The sequence below is a fragment of the Canis lupus genome, chromosome X (assembly GCF_048164855.1).
Source record: "Canis lupus baileyi chromosome X, mCanLup2.hap1, whole genome shotgun sequence".
In the NCBI taxonomy this organism is placed as follows: domain Eukaryota; kingdom Metazoa; phylum Chordata; class Mammalia; order Carnivora; family Canidae; genus Canis; species Canis lupus.
The window spans coordinates 53,990,679-54,004,304 of record NC_132876.1 but is presented as its reverse complement, the minus strand read 5'-3'; the positions used below and the strand labels follow the sequence as shown (position 1 = coordinate 54,004,304).

Below are 13,626 nucleotides of genomic sequence, written 5' to 3'. Positions count from 1 at the left end.
AATATTCTTAGATGCATACTTTTTGTACTTTGCATGTTGAATATATCATGCCACTTTCTTCTGGTTTGTCAAGTTTCTGTGGATAAGTCTGTTGTTAACCTTATTTGTCTTTCCTTCTAAGTTATAGATTTATATTTCCTTTCAGCTTTTACAATTTTTTTATCTATCTCTTTATTTTTCAAATTTGACTAGAATTTCTCTTGGTGTTTGCCTGCTTTTGTTGATTTTGATGGCTGTACTCTTGCCTCCTGGATTTGGATATCTGTTTTGTTCCCCAGATTAGTGAATTTTTCAACTAGTATTTCTTTAATTAAATTTTCTACCCCATTTTCTCTATTCTCTTCTTCTGGGACTCCTATAAAACAAATGTTATTATGGTTGATGGAATCTGCTAATTTCCCTAAGTCTACATTCACTATTGAAAATTTTTCTTGGTGGAGGCAGGGCAAGATGACAGAAGAGTAGGGTCCCAAAGTCACCAGTCCCCACCAATTTACCTAGATAACTTTCAAATCATCCTGAAAACCTACGAATTTGGAATGCTACAGTGAGAAGAGTTTGCACTTCTATCAAGGTAGGAAGACGAAAAAAATAAATAAAAAAGCATCCAAGGGGGAGGGGCCCCCATGAGAAATCAGGCCAAGGCTGTGGAGCTGGTGCGCCCATGACAGGAAATCCCAGGACTGGAGAAGCAGGACCTTTACCAATCTTCCCAGAGGGAAAGGCGCTCCCAGGGAGCTCGAGCAGGATCCCAGGAGGAGCAGGGATGCCCTCAGGCTCCCAGGGGCACTAACAGAGGAACTGTGACCCAAGGGAGAGCGTGCCACACACTGCGGGCCAAGCTCCCTAAAGGGCTGGAGTGCACGCCCCTGGGGCGGGATCAGCTCGGGCAGCAGCTCAGGCTCCGCGTGGCTGGGAGCGCCATGCCAGCAGTGCAGGCCCCGGAGCAAAGGGCGCTGGGGGACACAGCCCAGGATCCAGGGCTCCCCCTGGGACAGGCGAAGGACTGGAGGGCCCAGGACACCGAGGACGCTCCTGCTGCTCGGCAGTCCTGAGCTGTGCAAATCAGTGACCCCTGCCCTTGGAGCATCCAGTCCCCTGCAGACTGGGAGCTGAGGTAGTGACTGCGGGAGCTGACTCCAGAGCTGGAGAGCTGGATGCCGCCACTGTTGTTCCTCCTCCTGGTGTCGCCTTGTACCTGGGACTGAGCAAGGTCCTCACAGGATAAACACCTAACACTGAGCTGTGCACCTGGCAGGGGCCTGGGCAGCTCCCCCAGGTACACACACCTAAGAATCAGCACAGCAAGCCCCTCCCCCCAGAAGACCCTCTAGAAGGATAGGGGAAAAGAATATTATTGGCCAAAGAGCAGTGGGAAGTTCCAGGGGAAGTCAAGGGATTTACAGTATTCAGAGTCAGAGGATACTCCACATTGTTTTTTGTTTTTGTTGGTCCCGCCCCCCTTTTTTTCCTCTCTCTTTTTCTCCTTTTTTCAGTACAACTTGTTTTTGGCCACTTTGCACTGAGCAAAATAACTAGAAGGAGAAGCTCACCACAAAATAAAGAATCAAAAACAGTACACTCTCCCACAGAGTTACAAAATTTGGATTACAATTCAATATCCAAAAGCCAATTCAGAAGCACAATTATAATGCTACTGGTGGCTCTAGAAATAAGCATAAAAGATTCAAGAGACTTCATGAATGCAGAATTTAGATCTACTAAGGCTGAAATTAAAAATCAATTAAATGAGATGCAATCCAAACTGGAGGTCCTAACAACGAGGGTTAACGAGTGAAGAATGAGTGAGTGACACAGAAAACAAGTTGATGGCAAGGAAGGAAGCTGAGGAAAAAAGAGAAAAACAATTAAAAGACGATGATGATAGGCTAAAGGAAATAAATGACAGCCTCAGAAGGAAAAATCTACATTTAATTGGGGTACCAGAGGGCGCTGAAAGGGACAAAGGACCAGAAAGTGTATTTTAACAAATCAGAGCTGAGAACTTCCCTAACTTGGAAGGAAGGCAGGCAGGCATTCAGATCCAGGAGACAGAGAGATCCCCCCCTCCCCTAAAATCAATAAAAACCGCTCAACACTTCGACATTTAATAGTGAAACTTGCAAATTCCAAAGATAAAGAGAAGATCCTTAAAGCAGAAAGAGACAAGAGATCCCTAACCTTTATGGGGAGAACTATTAGAGTAACAGCAGATCTCTCCACAGAAAGCTGGCAGGCCAGAAAGGGCTGGCAAGACATATTCAGGGTCCTAAATGAGAAGAACATGCAGCCAAGAATACTTTATCCAGAAAGGTTCTCTTTCAGTATTGACTCTGAGCGTGAATGGGCTTAATGACCGCATCAAAAGGCACAGGGTTTCAGACTGGCTAAACATGCAAGACCCAGACAGATTTGCTGTCTAAAAGAGACTCATTTTAGACAGAAGGAAACCTACAGCCTGAAAATAAAAAGTCGGAGAAGCATTTACCATTCAAATGGTCCTTAAAAGAATTCAGGTGTAGCCATCCTTATATTAGATAAAGTTTATCCCAAAGACTGTAGTAAGAGATAAAGAGGGACACTCTATCATACTTAAAGGATCCATTCAACAAGAGGATCTAACAAACATGAATGTTTATTTACCAAATGTGGGAGCTACCAACTATATCAATCAATTAATAAACAAAGACAAGACATACTTAGATAATAATACACTTGGAGATTTGAATATTGCACTTTCTACAGTTGATAGATCTTCTAAACACAACATCTCCAAAGAAACAAGAGCATTAAATGAAGCACTGAACCAGATGGATTTCACAGATATTTACAGAACTTTACATCCAAAAGCAACTGAATACACATTCTTCTCAAGTGCACATGGAAACTTCTGCACAATAGACCACATACTGAGTCACAAATCAGATCTTAACCAATACGAAAAGATTGGGATCGTCCCCTGCATATTTTCAGACCATAATGCTTTGAAACTAGAACTAAACCACAAGAAGAATTTTGGAAGGATTTTGAACACTTAGAGGTTAAGGACCATCCTGCTAAAAGATGAAAGGGTCAAGCAGGAAATTAAAGAAGAATTAAAGGTTTCATGGAAACTAATGAGAATGAAGATACAACCATTCAAAATCTTTGGGATACAATAAAAGCAGTCCTGAGGGGGAAATACATCGCAATACAAGCATCCATCCAAAAACTGGCACGAACTCAAATGCAAAAGCTAACCTTGCACCTAAAGGAGCTGGAGAAGGAACAGCAAATGAAACCCTCACCCAGCAGAAGATGAGAGTTAATAAAAATTCGAGCAGAACTCAATGAAATAGAGACAGAAGAACGGTAGAACAGATCAACAAAACCAGGAGTTGGTTCTTTGAAAGAATTAATAAGATAGATAAACCATTAGCTAGCCTTATTAAAAAGAAGAAAGACTCAAATGAATAAATTCATGAATGAGAAAGAAGAGATCACCACCAATACCAAGGAAATACAAACGATCTTAAAAACTTATTATGAGCAGCTTTACACCAATAAATTAGGCAATCTAGAAGAAATGGACGCATTACCACGGAGGAAATTGAAGCAGTCATCCAAAACCTCCCAAGACACAAAAGTCCAGGGCGAGATGGCTTCCCAGGGGAATTCTATCAAACGTTTAAAGAAGAAACCATACCTATTCTACTAAAGCTGTTCGGAAAGACAGACAGAGATGGAATACTTCCAAACTCGTTCTATGAGGCCAGCATCACCTTAATTCCAAAACCAGACACAGACCCCACCAAAAAGGAAAATTATACTCCATTATCCCTGATGAACATGGATGCAAAAATTCTCAACAAGATACTAGCCAATAGGACCCAACAATACATTAAGAAGATTACTCACCATGATCAAGTGGGATTTATCCCCGAGATACAAGGCTGGTTCAACAGTTGTAAAGAAATCAATGTGATTGATCATATCAACAAGAGAAAAAACAAGAACCATATGATCGTCTCAATAGATGCAGAGAAAGCATTCGATAAAATACAGCATCCATTCCGTATCAGAACTCTTCAGACTGTAGGGATAGAGGAAACATTCCTCAACATCTTAAACACCATCTATGAAAAGCCCACAGCAAATATAATTCTCAATGGGGAAACATTGGGAGCCTTTTCCCTAAGATCAGGAACAAGACAGGGATGTCTACTCTCACCACTGCTATTCAACATAGTAGTTGAAGTCCTCGCCTCAGCAATCAGGCAACACAAAGAAATAAAAGGCATTCAAATTGGCAAAGAGCAGTCAAACTCTCCTTCTTCACAGATGGCATGATACTGTACATAGAAAACCCAAAAGGCTCCACCCCAAAATTCCTAGAACTCACACAGCAATTTGGCAGTGTGGCAGGATATAAAATCAATGGCCAGAACTCAGTGGCATTTCTATACACTAACAATGAGACTGAAGAAAGAGCAATTAAGGAGTCAATCCCATTTACAATGGCACCCAAAAGCAGAAGATACCTGGGAATAAACTTAACCAAAGAGGTAAAATATCTACACCCTAAAAACTACAGAACACTTCTGAAAGAAATGGAGGAAGACACAAAGAGATGGAAAAATATTCCATGCTCATGGATTGGGAGAATTAATATTGTGAAAATGTCAATGTTACCCAGGGCAATTCACACGTTTAATACGATTCCTATCAAAATACCCTGGACTTTCTTCAGAGAGTTAGAACAAATCATCTTAAGATTTGTGTGGAATCAGAAAAGACCCTGAATAGCCAGGGGAATATTAAAAAAGAAAACCATAGCTGGGGGAATCACAATGCCAGATTTCAGGTTGTACTACAAAGCTGTGGTCATCAAGACAGTAGGGTACTGGGGCAAAAACAGACATATAGATCAATGGAACAGAATAGAGAATGCAGAAGTGGACCCTCAACTTTATGGTCAACTAATATTCAACAAAGGAGGAAAGACTATCCACTGAAAAAAAAATACAGTCTCTTCAATAAATGGTGCTGGGAAAATTGGACATCCACATGCAGAAGAATGATACTAGACCACTCTCTTATAGCATACACAAAGATAAACTCAAAATGGATGAAAGATCTAAAAGTCAGACAAGATTCCATCAAAATCCTAGAGGAGAACCCAGGCAACACCCTTTTTGAACTCGGCCACAGTAACTTCTTGCAAGATACATCCATGAAGGCAAGAGGAACAAAAGCAAAAATGAACTCTTGGGACTTCATCAAGATAAGAATCTTTTTGCACAGCAAAAGACACAGTCAACCAAACTAAAAGACAACCTACAGAATGGGAGAAGATATTTGCAAATGACCTATCAGATAAAGGGCTAATATCCAAGATCTATAAAGAACTTATTAAACTCAACAGCAAAGAAACAAACAGTCCCATCATGAAACGGGCAAAAGACATGAAGAGAAATCTCACAGAGGAAGACCTAGACATGGCCAACAAGCACATGAGAAAATGCTCCGCATCACTTGCCATCAGGGAAATACAAATCAAAACCACAATGAGATACCACCTCACACCAGTGAGAATGGGGAACATTAACAAGGCAGGAAACCACAAATGTCGGAGAGGATGTGGAGAAAGGGAAACCCTCCTGCTGTGTTTTTGGGAATGTGAACTGGTGAAGCCCCTCTGGGTAACTGTGTGGAGGTTCCTCAAAGAGTTAAAAATAGATCTGCCCTATGACCCAGCAATTGCACTGCTGGGGATTTTTCCCAAAGATACAGATGCAATGAAATGCTGGGACACCTGCACCCCAATGTTTATAGCAGCAATGTCCATGATAGCCAAACTGTGGAAAGAGCCTCGGTGTCCATCGAAAGATGAATGGATAAAGAAGATGTGGTTTATGTATACAATGGAATATTACTCAGCCATTAGAAATGATAAATATCCACCATTTGCTTTGCCGTGGATGGAACTGGAGGGTATTATTCTGAGTGAAATAGGTCAATCGGAGAAGGACAAACATTATATAGTGTCATTCATTTGAGGAACATAAAAAATAGTGAAAGGGAATAAAGGGGAAAGGAGAAAAATGCGTGGGAAATATCAGAAAGGGATACAGAACATGAGAGACTCATAATTCTGGGAAATGAACTAGTGAGGGTTGAAGCAGAGGTGGTTGGGCATGGGTGACTGGGTGATGGGCACTGGGGGGGGATACTTGATGGGATGAGCACTGGGCGTTATGCTATATGTTGGCAAATTGAACTCCAATAAAAAATTGAAAAAAATTTTCTTTCCTTCTTAACACTATTATTTTCCCTAGTTTTATCTTATATATTATTTATTTGTTCCCATAGTTCTTTTGTTTTTCTGTGTCATTACGTCCAATCAGTTTCACATTCGGTTATAGTAGTTTTTATTGTGGCCTGACTAGTGTTTTAGTCTGAGTGACCACCTGGTATCCTTTGTGTTTTTCTCAAGCCGAGATAGACTCCTTATGTTAGTTCTCTTAAGTTCTTTATCAGGAATATTACTTATATCTGTTTATAGTAGATCTCGGACCATGACCTTTTCTTGGTCTTTCTTTTTGGATAAATTTTCCTTTTTGGTATTTTATCTATGTCTCTGTCTTCTTCTGTATGTTAGGAAAGCGTGTTATATTTCCTGTTCCTTAGAGTAATAGATTTATTAAGAAGAGGTTGTATAATTTTTGGGGCCTAGTACTTTAGGAGTTCTGGTCTGCTTGTCAAGAGTCCTCATTCTCTTTCCAGTAGAGCTGAAGCTTTGTAGCACTCTATGGTCAGTAGAATTAGTGCATGTTGGGGTTTGTTCTGCTCCTCTGGAGGTGAGCCTCACTGCACTGATTCTCAGGCATACTTGCCCTAGTGAAGAAGCACTTGCAGAGCACAGTAGAATAGGGCTTGATGTAGGTGCCTCTGGCCTCCACTGTGAGCAATATGCTGCTCTCTGAAGTCAGTCCTTGCTGATAAGGGAGTAGAGAAAAATGGTACCTGTCCTCTTTCTTGTCCCTGACATAGACAGTTTGTACTTGCTAGTGTCTGGGATTCCCTCACAAAGGAGCGAAATGTCTCCTTTTATGTGTTCCAAACTTCTCTCAGATCCTTGCATTCACCCTGTATATGTCCAGGCCACCTACCTGCCCAGCAGTGCAGTGCACCTGTGGTTTATCTCAGGCACATCAACTACATTGCAAAACTCCTCTAACTTTGGGTTTCCAGTGAGTGTGGAGCCATTCTGATCCTCTGAGGGAGTGTTGTGCCATACTAGTCCTGGTACCACTTTGTCCCATATATGCAGTTGCACCAACATGGAGTTTACAGTAAAGTGCAGCAAAAAGCCAACATCCAGGTAAGCTGCTCTAACCAGCTGAGACCCCTCCCTTTATGCTAAGGAATTGGGCAGCACAGTGCCACCCACTGGTCCTTTTGTTCCCACATATCCACTGCCTCTTCTAGCAGATGCACTCCAAGCAGGGAGAACTTTCTCTTCAAGTGCATTCCAGAGGATATTCAGATTGTTCGATCTGCCGCCTCTACTGGTGTACCACTACATCCCCCGGGCTCCATATTGGCCATGGTGCAGACTTCTAAAACTTAAGTCTTGTATCTCTGCTAGTTGTATAAACTCCTGATAAGATGCCTGTCTCATATTTCCAGTGAATGGTTTTGGGCAAGTGTTTTTGTTGTGCAATCCCCTGTATACTGCAATTCTTTGTCTCTTTCATTCTCTCGCTCTCTTTCCTCCCCGCCCTCCCACCAGCATCTGCAATTTTCTTCATCCCTAAATCACATCTCTCCATCTCCTACCTTCCATGACCTGGCTCATCTCTCCTCTAGTTGTGGAGTTTGGTCTCTCAGTCCTCATAATAATTTCTTGACTTCAGAATGATTTTATATTTATGTAGTATTTGAAGGATGAGGCAAGCATTGGTTCCCCCTAATCCTCTGCCATCCTAACTTCTCCCCAAAACACATTATAATTTAACCTTTCATTTTCTTTCTTTTAGTATATTATGCAAGTGTTTTGGTTAACTATCTGAAGGAGCATTCCATTAGGCTCAATGTATCGTTTTGTCAGATTTTGTGGAATACCACTTTTTGGATCCTAGGCAATTAAAATTGTAATAGAAATATAATTTGTATTAATGTAGAATCATTTGATCATTCTAAAAGTACAACCTCTTTTCAAGTTTAAATGAGGTTACAGAGTTGAACTGCTTTATATTGAAGTTTTAAGTTTCATTTTTCCAATTCAGTAAAGTTAAATGTATGGGATGAAACATTAAAGAAAATAATTCTGAAACCTATTTTTCAATAACATAACAATGTAAATGTCCATTATATGTGATGAGAAACTTTTCCTTCCACCCTTTTAAAATTTTGTTTTGGGGGGGGCACCTGGGCAAATTCTGTGTCCCAATTTGTTAAGTTTCCCACTCGTGGTTTCAGCTCAGGTTATGATCGTATGTGTGGTGAGATGGAGTCCCAAGTCTGGCTCCATATGCAGTGGGAAGTATGCTTAAAGATTCTTTCCCTCTGCCCCTCCCCACACTCACTCTGTCTGTCTGTCTCTCTCTTTTCTTGCTCACTAAAATAAATAAATCTTTGGGCAGCCCCGTTGGCTCAGTGGTTTAGTGCTGCCTTCAGCCAAGGGGGTGATCCTGGATACCTGAGATCGAGTCCTAATTCGGGCTCCCTGCATGGAGCCTGTTTCTCCCTCTACCTGTGTCTCTGCCTCTCTCTGTGTCTCTCATGAATAAATAAATAAATTCTTAAAAAAAGAAAAAATGAATAAATCTTTAAAAATAAAATTTTATTCCTTTCTGTGTGCGTGTGTGTGTGTGTGTGTGTAAATGTTTTTTTAACTTGAGTTGTGGCCATATTTCTTCCTTTTTAAAATTAATTTATTTTTTATTGGAGTTCTTTTTTTAAAAATTTTTTGTTTATTTACTTTTTATTGGAGTTCAATTTGCAAACATATAGCATAACACCCAGCGCTCATCCCATCAAGTGCCAACCTCAGTGCCCATCACCCATTCATCCAGCACCCCACCCACCTCCCTTTCTACCAACGCTTGTTCGTTTACCAGAGTTATGAGTCTCTCATTTTCTGTCTCCCTTTCTGATATTTCCCACTAATTTGTTCTCCTTTCCCCTTTATTCCCTCTCACTATTTTTTATATTCCCCAAATTAATGAGACCATATAATGTTTCTCCTTCTCCAATTCCCTTATTTCACTCAGCATAATACCCTCCACTTCCATCCACGCTGAGACAAATGGTGGGTATTTATCGTTTCTAATGGCTGAGTACTATTTCATTGTATACAAGACTACATCTTCTTTATCCATTCATCTTTCGATGGACACCGAGGCTCCTTCCACAGTGTGGCTATTGTGGACATTGCTGCTATAAACATCGGGGTGCAGGTGTCCTGGTGTTTCACTGCATCTGTATCTTTGGGGTAAATCCCCAGCAATGCAATTGCTGGGTCGTAGGGCAGATTTATTTTTAACTCTTTGAGGAACCTCCACACAGTTTGATGCCTTTTTTCTTTTTTGTTGTCTGATTGCTGAGGCTAGGACTTCTAGTACTACGTTGAATAGCAGTGATGAGAGTGGACATCCCTGTCTTGTTCCTGATCTTAGGGGAAAGGCTCCCAGTGTTTCTCCATTGAGAATTATATTTGCTGTGGGCTTTCCGTAGATGGCTTTTAAAATGCTGAGGAATGTTCCCTCTATCCCTACACTCTGAAGTGTTTTGATCAGGAATGGATGCTGTATTTTGTCCAATGGTTTCTTTCTATCTATTGAGAGGATCATATGGTTCTTGTTTTTTCTCTTGCTGATATGATGAATCACATTGATTGCTCTAGGACTGTTGAATCAGCCTTGCATCACGGGGATAAATCCCACTTGATCATGGTGAATAATATTCTTAATGTATTGTTTAATCCTATTGGCTAGTATCTTGTTGAGAATTTTTGCATCCATGTTCATCAGGGATATTGGTCTATAATTCACCTTTTTGGTGGGGTCTTTGTGTGGTTTTGGAATTAAGGTGATACTGACCTCATAGAATGGGTTTGGAATTATTCCATCTCTTTCCGTCTTTCTGAAGAGCTTCAGTAGAATAGGTATGGTTTCTTCTTTAAACGTTTGATAGAATTCCCCTGGGAAGCCATCTGGCCCTGGACTTTTGTGTCTTTGGAGGTTTTGGATGACTGCTTCATTTTCCTCCCTGGTTATCAGCCTGTTCAGGTTTTCTATTTCTTCCTGATCCAGTTTTGGTAGTTTGTGGTTTTCCAGAAATGAGTTGATTTTTTCTAGATTGCCTAATTTATTGGTGTAAAGCTACTCATAATGTTTTTAAAATCGTTTGTATTTCCTTGGTATTGGTGGTGATCTCTACTTTCTTATTCATGATTTTATTAATTCGAGTCTTTTCTCTCTTCTTTATAATAAGGCTGGCTAATGGTTTATCTATCTTATTCATTCTTTCAAAGAACCAACCCCTGGTTTTGTTGATCTGTTCCACAGTGCTTCTGGTCTCTATTTCATTGAGTTCTGCTCGAATCTTTATTAACTCATTTTTTTGCTGGGTGTAGGTTCTACGTGCTGGTTTTTCTCCAGTCCTTTAGGTGCAAGGTTAGCTTTTGTATTTGAGTTCTTTCCAGTTCTTTGATGGATGCTTGTATTGCGATGTATTTCCCCCTCAGGACTGCTTTTGCTGTATCCCAAAGATTTTGAATGGTTGTATCTTCATTCTCATTAGTTTCCATGAATCATTTTTAATACTTCTCTAATTTCCTGGCTGATCCTTTCATCTTTAGCAGGATGGTCCTTAACCTCTACGTGTTTGAAATATTTCCAAACTTCTTGTGATTTAGTTCTAATTTCAATGCATTATGGTCTGAATATATGCAATGGACGACCCGAATCGTTTGTTATCAGTTTAGACCTGATTTTTGACCCAGTATATGGTCTCTTCTGGAGAAAGTTCCATGTGCACTTCAGAAGAATGTGTATTCAGTTGCGTTTCGATGTAAAGTTCTGCAAATATTTGTGAAATATATCTGATCCAGTGTATCGTTTAAAGCTCTTGTTTCTTTGGAGATGTTGTGCTTATAAAACCTGTCGATTGTAGAAAGCACCATATTTAATTCTACAAGTATAAGTGTATTATTTTCTGTGTATGGCTTAACTTTGGTTATTAGTTGATTGATATACTCGGTAGCTCCCACATTCGTGTCATAAATATTGATGATTGTTAAGTCCTCTTGTTGGATAGATCCTTTAAGTATGATATAGTGTCCCTCTTCATCTCTCACTCCATTCTTAGGGATAATCTTTAGTTTATCTGATATAAGATGGCTCCCTCTGCTTTCTTTTGAGGACCATTTGAATGGTACATGGTTCTCCAACCTTTTATTTTCAGGCTGTAGGTGTCCTTAGGTCTAAAATGAGTCTCTTGTAGACAGCAAACAGATGGGTCTTCTTTTTTTATTCAGTCTGAAACCCTAGCATGCCTTTTGATGGGGTCATTAAGTCCATTCACTTTCAGAGTTACTATTGAAAGATATGAAGGTAGTGTCATCATGATACCTATTCAGTCCCTGTTTTTGTGGATTTTTCCCTTGCACTTTCTCTATTACAGAATCTCCCTTAATATTTCTTGCAGAGGTGGTTTGGTGGCCATGTTTTCTTTCAGTTTCTGCCTATCTTGGAAGCTCTTTATCTCTCCTTCTCTTCTGAATGAGAGCCTTGCTGGATAAAGTATTTTTGGCTGCATGTTCTTCTCATTTAGGACCCTGAATATATCCTACAAGCCCTTTCTGGCCTGCCAGGTCTCTGTGGAGAGGTCTGCGGTTAACCTAATAGTTCTTCCCATAAAAGTTAGAGATTTCTTGTCTATTGCTGCTTTAAAGATCTTCTCTTTATCTTTGTAATTTGCAAGTTTTAGTATTAAATGTCGGGGTGATGAGCGTTTTTTATTTAGGGGGGCAATCTCTCTATTTTCTGAATCTGAATGCTGGTTTCCCTTCCCAGATTAGGAAAGTTTTCAGCTATGATTTGTTCAAATACATATTCTGGACCTCTGTCCCTTTTGTCGCCCTGGGTAACCCCAATTAAATGTAGATTTTTCCTTCTGAGGCTTTTATTTCCCTTACCCTATGCTCATGATCTTTTTATTGTTTGTCTGTTTTTTCCTCAGTTTCCCTCCTTGCCATCAACTTGCCTTCCATGTCACTCACTTGTTCTTCTACCTCTTTAACCTCGTCATTAGGACCTCCAGTTTGGATTACATCTCATTTAATTGATTTTTAATTTCTGCCTGATTAGATCTAAATTCTGCAATCATGAAGTCTCTTGAGTACTTTATGCTTTTTTCTAGAGCCACCAGTAGCTTTATAATTGTGCTTCTGACTTGGCTTTCTGACACTGAATTGTAATCCAAATTTTGTAACTCTGTGCGAGAGAGGGGTGTTTCTCATTCTTTCTTTTGAGGTGAGTTTTTCCTTCTAGTCATTTTGCTTAGTGTAGGGTGGTCAGAAACAAGTTGTGTTGGGACAAGGAGAAACAGAGAGAAGAGACAAAGGAAAAGAAAAATGAAAAAAAAGAAAAGAAGGAGAAAAAAGAGAAGAAAAGAAAAAAAGGGGGGGGAAGCAAACAAAAGAAAAAACAATGGGGAGTATCCTCTGATTGTATATACTGTAACTTTCTCGACTTCCCCTGGAACTTTCCAGTGCTGCTTGTTCAATAATTTGTTTTTCCCCTGTCCCTCTAGCTGGTGTTCTCGGGGAGGGGTATTCTGTGCTGATTCTCATGTGTGTGCACCTGGGGGGAGCTGCTCAGCCCCCTGCCTCTGCACTGCTCAGTGGAAGTTGTTTATCCTGTTTCTCCTGTGAGGCCACTGTGAGGCTCAGTGGGAGTTGTTTATCCTGTGAGGCCCCAGGGGGAACAACAGCAGTGGTGGTGGCCAGTTCTCCAGCCTTGGAGTCAGCTCCCGCAGTACCTACCGGACCTCTCAGTCTGCAGGGGTTCGGATGCTCCGGGGGCGGGGCCGCTGATCTGCACAGCTCAGCTGCCCAGCAGCAGTAGCGTCCTCACTGTCCTGTGTCCTTCTGGCCTCTGCCTGTCCTGGGGGGAGCACCGGATCCTTTGCTGTGTCCCCCGGCCCCCTGCGCTCCAGGGCCTGTGCTGCTTGAATCACAGTCCTGGGCGGTGCAGTCCCCTCCCCGTAGAGCTGCTGCCCCAGCCTCCACCAAGCTGCTCCTGGGACCCACCGGACGCCCGCTGCAGCCCTTTTGGGAACTCGGCTCTGGGGTGTGGTGCATTCTCCCCAGTGGCGCAGGTCCTCTGTTAGTGTCCCGGGAGCCTGAGGGCATCCCCTCCCCTCTGAGATCCTGCCTCAACTCATTGCAAGCACCTTTTTGTATGGGATATTGGTGAAGCTCCTGCTTTTCCCAGACGGGCTTTCCTGTCTTAGGGGCATTCGCGGGGTTGCCTTAGCTCACTCCTCATGGGGGCCCTTCCCCTTGGATGCCTTTTTTTTCTTTAATTTTTTTTTCCATCTTCCTACCTTGATAGAAGCACGAACTCTTCTCACTGT

At 41.4% G+C, this 13,626-nt stretch overlaps 1 protein-coding gene across 7 annotated transcripts in view; it reads left to right on the top strand.

The window, feature by feature from the left end:
* The window catches only part of DIAPH2 (diaphanous related formin 2), a 1,054,304-nt gene that overhangs the window by 332,322 nt on the left and 708,356 nt on the right, over positions 1-13,626 (top strand). The window lies entirely within an intron of this gene.